The 12,995-nt window shown below is 39.3% G+C and overlaps 1 pseudogene; it reads right to left on the bottom strand.

Moving 5' to 3' along the window:
* Window positions 1–8,309: 8,309 nt before the first annotated feature.
* On the bottom strand, window positions 8,310–10,091 carry LOC124961835 (protein mono-ADP-ribosyltransferase PARP6-like; annotated as a pseudogene).
* Window positions 10,092–12,995: the final 2,904 nt, after the last annotated feature.

Here is a 12,995-nt window from a genome sequence, read left to right as displayed (position 1 = left end):
CTAGAAAAAATAGGGATAGTGGGAACATTTCTTAACATTGTAAAGGCCATCTACGCTAAGCCCATGGCTAATATCATTCTAAATGGTGAAAAACTGAAAGCATTCCACCTAAAAACAGGAACAAGGCAGGGATGCCCTCCTTCACCACTTCTTTTCAATATCATCCTTGAAACTCTAGCCAGAGCAATTAGACAAACCAAAGAAATTAAAGGGATACGAATAGGAAAAGAAGAACTCAAACTATCCCTATTTGCTGATGATATGATTATATACTTAGAGGAACCTGGAAATTCCACCAGAAAACTTTTAGATCTCATAAGTGAATTCAGTAAAGTAGCGGGATATAAGATCAATGCACATAAATCTAAGGCATTTTTATACATAAGTGATGAATCTTCAGAAGAGAAATTAGGAAAACTACCCCATTCACAATAGCATCGAAAAAAATAAAACACTGGGAATCAATCTCACAAAAGAGGTGAAAGACCTCTACAATGAGAACTACAGAACACTAAAGAAAGAAATTAAAGAAAACCTTAGAAGATGGAAAGATCTCCCATGTTCTTGGATAGGAAGAATTAATATTGTCAAAATGGCCATACTACCAAAAGTGCTATACAGATTCAATGCAATTCCAATTAAAATCCCAATGATGTACCTTACAGAAATAGAGCAAGCAATTATGAAATTTTTCTGGAAGAATAAAAACCCAGAATAGCTAAAGCAATCCTTGGCAGAAAGAGTGAAGCAGGGGGTATCGCAATACCAGATCTTCAACTCTACTACAAAGCAATAGTAACAAAAACGGCATGGTATTGGTACCAAAATAGAAAGGTAGATCAATGGTACAGAATAGAGGACACGGACACAAACCCAAATAAATATAATTTTCTCATACTAGACAAAGGGGCCAAAAATATGCAATGGAGAAAGATAGCCTCTTCAACAATGGTGCTGGGAGAATTGGAAATCCATATGCAACAGAATGAAAATAACCCATATCTCTCACCATGCACGAAACTAAACTCAAAATAGATAAAGGACCTCAGAATCAGACCAGAGACCTTGCATCTTATAGAAGAAAAAGTAGGTCCAAATCTTCAACATGTCAGCTTAGGATCAGACTTCCTCAACAGGACTCCCATAGCACAAGAAATAAAAGCAAGAATCAACAACTGGGATAGATTCAACTAAAAAGCTTCTCTCAGCAAGGAAACTATCAGCAATGCAAAGAAAGAGCCTACAGAGTGGGAAAAATCTTTGCCAATCATACTTCAGATAGAGCACTAATCTCCAGAATCTATAAAGAACTCAAAAAACTCTACACCAAGAATACAAATAACCCAATCGACAAATGGGCTAAGGAAATGAATAGACACTTCACAGAAGAAGATCTACAAGTAATCAACAAACATATGGAAAAACGTTCAACATCTCTAGTAATAAGAGAAATGCAAATCAAAACCACCCTAAGATTCCATCTCATCCCAATTAGAATGGCGATTATCAAGAATACAAGCAACAACAGGTGTTTCTCGAGGATGTGGGGAGAAAGGTACACTCATACATTGCTGGTGGGGCTGCAAACTAGTGCAGCCACTCTGGAAAGCAGTGTGGAGACTCCTTAGAAAACTTGGAATGGAACCACCATTTGACCCAGCTATCCACTCCTTGGCCTATACCCAAAGGACTTAAATCAGCATATTACAGAGATACAGCCACATCAATGTTCATAGCTGCTCAGTTCACAATAGCCAGATTGTGGAACCAACCTAGATGCCCTTCAGTTGATGAATGGATAAAGAAAATGTGATATATATATATACAATGGAATATTACTCAGCCATAAAGAATGATAAAATTATGGCATTTGCAGGCAAATGGATGAAATTGGTGAATATCATGCTAAGTGAGATAAGCCAATCTCAAAAAACCAAAGGACGAATGATATCGCTAATAAGTGGATGATGACACATAATGGGGGGTGGAGGGGTTAGTGTTAGGGTTAGAGTTAGGGTTAGAGAGGGGGGCAAGAATGGAGGAAGGAAGGACTGTATAGAGGGAAAAGAGGGGTGGAGGGGTGGGAGGGAAGGGAAAAAATAACAGAATGAATCAAACAACATTACCCTATGTAAATTTATGATTACACAAATGGTATGCCTTTACGCCATGTACAAACAGAGAAACAACATGTATCCCATTTGTTTTCAATAAAAAAAAAAAGTATTTAAAAATTCATACCATATTATGTCTTTTTATGGATATATAATGTTGTACTTATCACATCTTTTCATTTTTTGTATTTCTGATTCTTTAACACAATGGAAAGGGATCTTGCTGACACTGGAGAGACTGTCCTTCCCAGGATTAGCCAGTTCCTAGCTACACTAAACTTCCAAGTCCACTTTTCATATGCAACTCAACTAATCCAGGGTCACCATAACCCAACAACCTCCTGCACCTGGTTCATACTCTTAGGTCTACCACCCCTCACCCTAATCACCTAGGACCAGCTACCCGACAATAAAGAACGCTTGAGTCAACTATCTGCTTGATTCTAATTACCCTGCCTCACCTCTTTTCCTTCAAACCAGTTACAAAGATCCTTAATCATGATTTCCCTTCACTCTCTCTGACTCATAACTGACCTTTTGTTTTCCAGCATGGCCCTTGCACAATTTTTTATGACTACATATGCATGTTTAAGTATTTTTATAAAGCAGTGAGAGGATGCACTCTAAATCCACCAGATGGCTCTTTCTGGGAATGAGGAGAGGAATGAGAGTGATACCCAAGCGGGTCACAACTTTACATGTAGTATCATGTAGACATAAAATAGGAAACCTGAAGCAAATGTAAGAAAAAGCAAAGATATCCATTCTATGCAATGGAACAAGAATGCTTATCATATAATTTTTAAATAATATTTTTTAAAATTTCTGCAAATAAAAATTATTTAAGAAAGGATATTACCTCTGACCTTCAAATGATATGGCAGAAATAATACAAATAAAGAACAAGAACAGTATTCAGGATATCATACAGAAATTGGGATGAAATTTAAGAAACAAGAAAAGATAAACAATTTAGAGATCAGACACAACTGCAGGTGTTCACAGGTGACAATATTCCAGGCACTCCAATATTATTCTCAACTTGTTCAGCACCCCTTCTCAGTAGAGTTAGTATATCAGCTATCTATCACCACATTTATGCTGTGTAACAACAACATCAAAAGAAAGGAAAGAAAGAAAGAAAGAAAGAGAGAGAGAGAGAGGGAGGGAGGGAGGGAGGGAGGGAGGAAGGAAGGAAGGAAGGAAGGAAGGAAGGAAGGAAGGAAGGAAGGAAGGAAGAAAGAAAGAAAGGAAGAAAGGAAGAAAGTCACAAAAAGTCAGTGGCACATATACATTTACGGCTCACAAGTCTTTGGATCGACCAAAAAATTACATTGATTGGGGCTCATGGAGGCTTATTTGTGTGTCAGTTGCCAGTTGCAGGTCAATTTAATGACTGGACTCTTTTGCAAATCTGATTCCTCTTGGTTCTCTTCCATATGCCTGTTCTCCGACAGGCTAGACCAGGGTCATCCTCATGGTCAAGACTGAGGAGCAAGAGGGAACCCATGACTAGGCTCAGGACTGGTACTCTCAGTCCTTCACATCATATATGCCAAGGCAAGTATAGACTCAGCCTATTTAAGGGGAGGGGTAAACAAATAAAGGCCATTACTGCAAGCAATCATGGTTAGATAAGAACTGTGTTGGTGTATAGTTACTCCAGTTTACTTCATTCACTGTAAGAATTAAGGAGAAGCAAGACAGAGCAGGGATTAGCTCCTGTGAGGATTGATTGGTTTTCTTCAAATGGATCCTTATGCATCCCTGCTTGAGATAATCCCTTAATATGTCATTATCTTTACCAGTTGACTAGACATTCCTAGAGTATATTGAAACCTAATATCACAAAGCCTAGTCTCCTCAGAAAAGCAGTCTGAAGAAATCTTACTCTGTTTCTCAAGAGTCAATAGCACTGGGTGCTGGGGAGATGAAAGTCTGCCACCTTCAGGTTATGATATCAATTATATTCCAACCTGAGTGACTGTAAAGTTTTCTCAAAGGAACTGCACAAGAAGGTACAGTGGGGAAACACCACATAGGACCTCCTCTCATTGCTCCTCTCATTGGTGTTCATAGTATACATTAGTTTTCCACTGCAAGTTCCAGCTTAATATCCAATCCCTTATCTTTTTCTTATCAATGAATCTTTGTTTCAGAGCAATGCACCAATTTTAAAGTGCTCATTATTCCACACTCACAGCTAAGGGTAGCTCCATGACCTACTTTCTTATGCCAGTGAGATGTAAGCACAAGATAACTAGGATAGACAACTGAGAAAAATATATATCTTCCCTGAAATTCACCTTCTCCCTTGGCTTTACCCAAATCTTCCTGCCAGAATACAAACAGGAAACCCAGAAGTACAGTAGCCGCCTCAAGAGTATGAGGAAGACAAGCACAAGCTATACCTATGAGGGAGGAAAGCAATGAGGGAGGAATCCAGACCACTTGCGGCATCTTGTAGCTTCCATTCCACTTGGGATCCCCATTTCCTCATTTATTTTTCTACATAAGAAAAACAAACCCCTACTTATTTATATTTACACAATCAGGTTTCTGTTACATATAGCCAGATATAAATCTAAATTACATTTGTGTTCTAAGAAAACTCTATGAAAAGGCTCATAGCCATATTTAGTCATTCCACAATGTACAGATATTTCAAAACGTCATATTGTATGTAGCAAATACAATCTAATCTGTCAATTTAAAATAGTCATAATAATAAAATAATAAAGATGTGAAAGACCTAAAGAGTGAATGCATTAAAGGAAAAGAAAAACTCGGTCTTTTCCAAACTTATTTGCACAGAAGCATTATTTACATGATAATTCATTTTCAGTTTCTATTCTATATGAACAATTTCACAGAATTCTTTAATTCAGAAAATTCAGTCTTATTTTGTGATATTAAAAAACCTTTTATAATCACTAGTCTGTTTTGTTTAAGTACTGAATTAATCATGTCAAAAGTACAAAACTGACCTTTATATGGATAAATTAGTTTCAGCTTGTAACACCAGCTATCTTTGAAAAGATACTATTGGTTCACCCATGAGTTCATTCATGGATATTTATTGGTCACCTTAGAGTTTCCATGCTGTTTGTTGGTTTCTAGGACTACAACAATAATTTAATCCTGTTCCTGGGTCTCAGTTAGCTTAAAGTGATGATGTGTGGGAAAACAATTAATTCTATTGTAATGTATCTAACATTCTCTGTGACTACTTAAGGACAATTTTAAGCATCCAGGGCACATAGCTGTGATTCTCCCAAATCATGAACACAGGACTATACACTTCGAAGCTTGACCAGGCTGAGTACTTGACTAGGAAAGGATCTGAGCCAATAATCCAACATTTACATCCCAGGTCACCTCTTTTTTTAATTGTCCTCATGGCTACAATGTTGCACGTCAAAAAAGAAAAAAATGCCAATTCTTTGTGAAAACCATAAACTGACAATGTTGGTGTTAGAACTAAAGAGACCATATATAAAGAAAAGGAGAAAGAAGATTATAACTGAAAGGAGGTTCAGCTTCATGGGTGTAATAACAGCTAGGCTTAATACAAGAAAGACATAAGAGGGACACGTTCCTGGGTAGTAGAATCTGACTCAGGTGACAGTTCACATCAAGCCGGTTCTCATTCTCTTGTATTCCTCCAGCTCCTCTTGTGTGGCCCCTCATTGCTATGTCCTCTGCTAAAGGTCTATACCATTCATTGATTTGGTACGTTTCACCAGAATTCAGGTAACAGCTCCGAGCTCACCCAATACTTCCCTTGTAATTCTTCCAGTATTTGCTACTGATCTTCTTGTTCTTCTCCTTTCCAACCTACACAGAAATTTTGTGAGTAGTAGACATTTTAGAATAGTAGTCCCAGTCAAACAGTAGGCTACCAATTGCTTATATTTTGAATTTTCCACCTGTGGCTTTAGGAGGTTGCCTATCAATTGGTTTTGGAAACTCATCTCCCAGTAAGGTCTGCAAGCAGTTCAAGGCACACTGTCATATCTCTCCTCTCATCCTTCCCAAGATTTCTTTGGACTTCTGTCACATTTTCTTGTTTCTTACCTAATAATAACAAACTTCTCACCCTTAGCTAGATTTGAGACTATCTTATTTTCCCATGTCTTTCCTGGATTCTTTTTCCATTTTCCTCATCAACTCTGTCCAGTCAGATTTCTATAATCTCAACCTTTCTTTTCAGTATGTTATTTTATTCCTGTAACTAATATTTTTTCAGTGAGGGTGCAATTATAAGAGAGCAGGACAATTCCTTTTTGGTGAGACTCTGATATACATTGCAAATGGTTTAGCATCCCTGGCCCCTAGTCACTAAATACCAGAACTCTCAAATGCAACTATGGAAATTGATCTTCTGCTATGACTGGGTTATGGCATGTTGGTGAGTGGATTCAAATGTGCCTGACCAATGGCCTCATCTGATAATTCTGTGTGCTTCCAGCTCTAGAGACCCCTAAGAGAGGTTGTAGGACACCAGAAAGGTCACCAGCTACAGACTGTCTCTGGGCAGGAAGAAGCAAGATACTTCAGGGAAAATGATTCCACAGTGTCCTCCTGACCTAAAATTGGGACCCTCTTAGACACCAAGAGGAAGCCTGGACCATCTGGAAAACAAGAAGCCATAGCAGACCACCAGCTTCCACAGTAAGACCAAGAACAAAAGCACACTTGGAATTGTTTGGATAAAAGAGGTAAAATGTAGGGGATGAAACTGACATTATTTTTAGAGTGAGAACTGACATCGGTAGAGTTAAGAAAGGGTTTGCACATGGTAAATATAACAGAGCATATTGGTACGCATGCCTCTGAAAATGGCGGCTTTCACTTTCTCTGCATAACATGAGACTCTTGAGAAAAGTTAACAAGAAAAATGACTTGCCTGAAAAGAATATGTGTATGTTTGTGTGTCTATATATACATATCCCTACAGGTGTATATTCAATCACAACAATGTGAAAGAATCTTTACACCAAAATGTCATTTTCATGTCTCTGGACTCAATGAAAACAGAAATCCTAATGGAAATAAAACACTCAGAAACAAAGGAAGAGGTCAGTTTAAGGACAATAAAGCTCAGAAAAGTTCAAATGAAGTCTTCCCCCTGGGTTCAGTTGTAAAATGTGTTCCAGAAAAAAAGCGCAAGTTTGTAGAATATTCTGAGAGATGATGAGTCTTTGAGTTGTTTTATTTTAGTGCTATCATTTTCCATAATGAAATGAAATAATAAATTCCTATTTGTGTCTGAGTATTCCAAAATAGCTTGTAAGAATAGAAAAATCTGACAGTTGCAGAGAAAAAAGAAAAAAAGTGAAAATAGCTGAATATGCCCAATCTTGTATTTATCCATTCAGGCTATAAATGGTGTCATTGTTGAAAAAAAAAAAAAAGTTAAGAAATTTTCTTCAGAGGAAAAAACATTTTTTGTAGAGAAAAATGGCATTTATTTTATAATAAATACAAATGTGGCAAACTAATCTTATTCCCTTATATTGGTGACTAGTAAAAACATAATAGTGGTTTATCATTCACTCAATCTGCAAATGCAAGTCCCATCATGGGCTAGACCCAGAGGGGAGCACGGATGGAAATAAACTAAAGCAGGAATAAAATGAAATAAATAAAAGAAAAATTTACTGTCTAGAAATACTCATGTTCACTAATAATCAATAAATACAACTTTAAAATTGCAGTAAGATACTGTTTTTCATCATTCAACTCAACAGTAATAGAAGAAACTTTTTCACAATAATATACAGGATGGTACATAATAAATAGGACCTGTGTTCAATTACTGGTTGGAGCATAAATTAGAAAAATCTTTCTGGAATATAATCTGGAAAATGTATTAAAAGAATTAAATTCACATCTTTTTTTTTTTTTTTTTTTTTTTTTTTTCCAGTCCACAGCACCTTCCATTTTATTGTTTTATTTACAAACAGAGTGAAGTCAATTGGGCAAATCAGGGGTTGGAATCAGTCTGGGCCATCCAAATGTGGAGTGGTTCCTGGGTCAGTCTCCACCATGAAGACTGTCTCTTCTATCCTTTTCCTGCCCCTTGACAATGGCCCCTCGATTCCTCAGGGCAATCTCACCTGCTGCTCCTGAGCCCTTTAATGAGGGCAGATGGTTCCTGAGGAACAGGGTGGTATGAGGGCTGGGGCCCCCTCAGTTTGTGTAAACCTGAGTTCTGATCACTCATATGATTTCCTTCTGTATCTTGAAGTCCTGAGTATTAATGTTGGCATCGCCCACCTGACCATCCTCATACACAAAGAAGAACCTGTGCAGACATGGTCGGACACAGGGCACACCCAAATGTTCCCATGCTTCTGGAGGTCCTTAGATGTAATCACTTCACAAAGTGTTATACAATTTAGATTCCGACTCTACAGGAACCTTGACTGAATGGATCGAATCTGAGGGATGGTATTCATCCTGTTATATCTCTGGACCAGCTCATCCTTGGAGGGCATCCTGTGCTGTCCTTTTCCCATTCCTGCAGTTTGGTGTAGGATGCATTGACCAGACCATTGCACAGGATTGAATGCCAGTTCTTGATGTAGGACCCATGGAAGGCAAAGGTGCCGCCATAGAGCTTCTTGGCGGTCCGGAACCCAGTCTCCTTGGCAGAAGAGCTGCTCAGCAGGAAGAACTGGTGTGAGGTGTGCATGAACTTCAGCCTGCTGAGAGGTAGTTTGACAATGTGTGACCTGTTGCTAGAGATGATCCACTGCAGGGGAGGATGAGCCACGGAGTTCAGCTTGTCCATCTGCTTCTTGATTTCTAACTATGAGCCCTGGTTCATCTCCCAGATGAACATTACACTATCCAGAGCTTTCTGAAGCCACTCGTAATTCTTCTTAGGGTTACAGGCCAGAGTCTTGGGATCAGTGGGGTCCACCATGGAGGGGTAAGGCTCAAAGATGATACTCCTTCTAGGGGATTCCAAAGTTGCCCTACACATGGCCACCAGCAGATCCACCACCTCTGCTCCAGTAGCCATCTCCTCTGCAGCTCCAGACATGACCCCCAATGTGTAGAAGAAGAAGACGCACAGTTCACGAGTGCAGACAGCTGGCTTGAGCATGGAACCATTCTGGAAGACATGCTGCTCATCACACACCACACAATACTCATTCAATATTGGAATCCTCTGCTCTGCATACTGCATGATCTGGACAAGGAATCCATACTCCAGAGTGGGAATATTCTTGCAGTGACCACTGACCAAAGGAGAGCTCTGTGCTGGAGGAGGGAGGCCCACATGCTGAGGGCACAGAAGACCTGCCTGGGGGCTGGGAGGGTAGCTAAACACCTCCACTTTGGGGTTCTTCATAGTACAGGAGATGGAACAGTTCATGAGGCACCCAACTTGAGCTCTGGTACACCCCGTTTGCCTTTCAGCATGGAGTCCTGTATGATGGGGAAACTGGGAGACTTGGGGATGGGTGAGAAGATGCTGAGGCCAGCTCAGAACTTCTTGATGGTGCTGGGTCTTCAAGAAATCATTGCTCAGATGTTTCCATTGTTGGGATGTGAACGTACCCAGGATCTTTTTCAACTGAAGACACAGTCCAAACCCTTCCTTATTCGATGGCTGGAAAACCTCAATTGATGGTTTTGGTCCATTGAGGTTTTGGGAGAGAGAAAATCGCAGCTTTAACACAATAGGTTCTGTCCAAGGACCTTCCAGGCTGTAGATACTTCCTCATCAAGGAAGCTGATGTTGATGTGTAGATCAATGTCCACATCATTGATAGTTCCATATTCTCTGATGGATACAGAGTTCTCACTGTAGATCTCCTTCACAACTTCAATGTCTGCTTCAAGCTGTAGGTATCAATACAGGTCAGCAGTACAGCTCCCCTGAACTCCATAGAGAAATTCCTCTGATTCATTATCTCCTTCTGAATCATCATCATTTCAGAACTCACCTTTGATGTCCATTGGATTAGTAGTTCACAAACACTTCCAGGTCAGTGCTAGGCAGCACCCCTCCATACCACCAGCTGAACCCAGACCAACAAGATGGGTATTTAGGAGGCCACAAAGAGAGACAAGGGAGTGAGGTGATGTTAGGAGCAACTGGAGATCTGCTGGGGATATCAGGCTCTGCTATTGTGGTAACAGGTCACAGTTATGTATACACATTCACTTTTATGTGTCCTTCTTTAACGGTAATGAGCCATGCCGGGTGCAGTGATGCAGGCCTGTGATCCCAGCGACTTGGGAGGCTTCAAGAGCAGCTGAGAACCAGAATATGAAGATCTGAGGTTGGGCTTGTGAACTTTGAAAATAAAGAGTCAAGTGCTGATCTGGATAATCACAGAGGAATAAAGAGGGAGGCACTAATGTCCAGGCTGGGTTGTCTTGGGGGAGCGTGGTAGAATGATGGCCTCACAGGCCAGAAGTAGTATTTCAAGGTCTTTATCACTGTAGAAGTCAAGAAAAACTCAGCGTCTTTCCAAGGGCTGTTGCTGCTTGGTGTCTGGGCGACTCCAGCCGCGCTGAGGGAAAGAGCAGCCAGGGACGCCCCGCGGGGGCGGAGCCTTAAATTCACATCTTATGGAACAAATCCAGCTCCTGAAATTCCAAATAAGGAAATAGATTGTTAGAGTCCTCATAAATGGAGCAATAAGGATGCTCAGTACATCATTGACATCAAGAATTCTCTACAGTTAGTGAAAAAAGAAAAACACAAAATTTGAGTACAGCATATGTCATTGTAAATAAGGCATCTATGTACAAGAAAATAAACACAAGTGGAAGTATAGAAAATAAATTAGCTATGATAGAAAATAAGATCATAGATACTTTTAATTTTCTTATTTTTGTTTCTTGATATATTCTAAAGTTTTATGCTGAACGTGTAACATCTTCAATTAAAATATAGACTTAATTTATCAACCGTGATCTATCTCAATTTGGCACAAACCTTGTGTACTCTATCTCCTCTCTCTCTCTCTCTCTCTCTCTCTCTCTCTCTCTCTCTCTCTCTCTCTCTCTCTCTCTCTCATTACTACCTGCCATCACTAAATTGCTCTCCACTCATACCTGGATAAAACATCATACATAGGAGTGTGGAATTAGCTTCCTGAGAAGCTGCTGAGCTGAGAAGTCAGATGAAGAATTAGTACTAATACATGCTACAGCATAAATGAACCTTGAAAAGAATATGATAAATAAAAGAAGCCAGTCACACAAGGTAATATATTGTATCATTCTCTTTGTATAAAATGACAGAATGGATAAATCTATAGGACTAGAAAGATTAGTGGGTATAGCTACAGGACAGAAGTTTGGGGAAGGGTAACTCATGAATGAGGGCTTCTTTTTAAGGTGCTAAAAATGTTCTCAAATGTGACTGTTGCACAACTCTGTAAATATACTAAATAAAAACAACTAAAACTAAGTTCTGCATTTTAATGGGTGGATATTTAATATGTATGTATTTTTAATATCTCAGTCATGTTTTTATTTTAAAAAACAGATCATTATGAAGTTCAATCATGATAATCTGTATAAAATGCTGGACACAGTGCCTGATATGTAGTCAATAATAAATATTAGCTGTAATGATTTTAGATCAGTTGAATATATGAACTTTTTGTGGCTATAAAGCCAGTGGACAAAGAGGTTGAGTCAATTTGCTTTTCTTGAGAAGAAAGTGACCGCAAGTATTGATGGCCTGACAGCTATGAAACCCCCAAACCCAAAGCGAGCTGAGGATAGCAATGTCTTGGTGGCAGATGATCAGAGGTCATTGTGCACACCTAGGATATTTCTTACCTGTGTTGTTCAGGTATGGACAAAAACTTCTGGTACCCTAAGGCTAGATAAGTGCAGGTCTCACCAGAATCAATCTTGATAAGAAACCACAAATTTGGGGGAAATTTCCTACAAAAGATCAGATGTTTTGACTAATGTTATGAACACAATTTCTGATACCAAGAAGGGAAGATGGAATTTAAGGAGAGAAGAACTACTTGAAAGTTGAGCTTTCTACACATTCTGGATCTGTGTAATCCCATAAAAGAGCCTAATGTTTTTGCGGTATTCTGAAGGAATCACTTTACTGTGACAAGATGGCCTATTACATGCATAAGGCCCTATGAGACTATATGAAAAAAGATTTGTAGGCAGCAGAGAAAATAATTTTTAAAAAAATGCTTTTTATGCAGCTTGAGCTGGCCTAAGGTGTGAACCACTGGACTTCCTTTCTCTAGAACTTGTTCTAAGTACAGAGGTTAAGAAGACAGAGACTATGATCAATGGTGGTGCAGACTGAGAGCTGGGAGTCATTTTCAGCCATGAGCACACTGAAAGAAGCAGAGATCACCTGTTTGTGGAAAAGAGCATGCAGTTCACAAACTTAATGGAAAAAAGTAGAAACCAAAGTCCAAAGAGACTGAGAAAGGGAGGTTGTGTCTGATTCTCTATTTCCAAGTCTAGGCTCAACTCCATGCCTGGTAATTGAGTTTTCTGAATTTGGTTTTATTACTAGGTGGTATGAATTAATGTCTATTTCTTGAAACCAAACCATCACTGATTCTAGCACAGCCTGAGAGGTTGCAAAGTGCATGACCTCTTCTAAAACAACTACAAATTGGGTGTGGCTACAGACTTCATCGAGAATCACTCATTATGTTCCCACATGTTCCAAACACATCATAAGATTTTGATATTTCAGTGCCTAGTAGGTGCTAAAAGAGAGGTGTGTCTTCCTGTCCCAGAGTTGATAGTGATGTTGCTGATCTTCTCAAGGCAATCCAGCAGAGCCTGCAAACTTCCTGAGATGACACCCCACATTCCCCTCTTGGCTGCATGGTCTAGGTCAAGTAACATAACCTC

Source organism: Sciurus carolinensis, chromosome 1, assembly GCF_902686445.1.
Source record: "Sciurus carolinensis chromosome 1, mSciCar1.2, whole genome shotgun sequence".
Taxonomy (NCBI): domain Eukaryota; kingdom Metazoa; phylum Chordata; class Mammalia; order Rodentia; family Sciuridae; genus Sciurus; species Sciurus carolinensis.
This window is presented reverse-complemented; position numbering and strand designations above follow the sequence as displayed.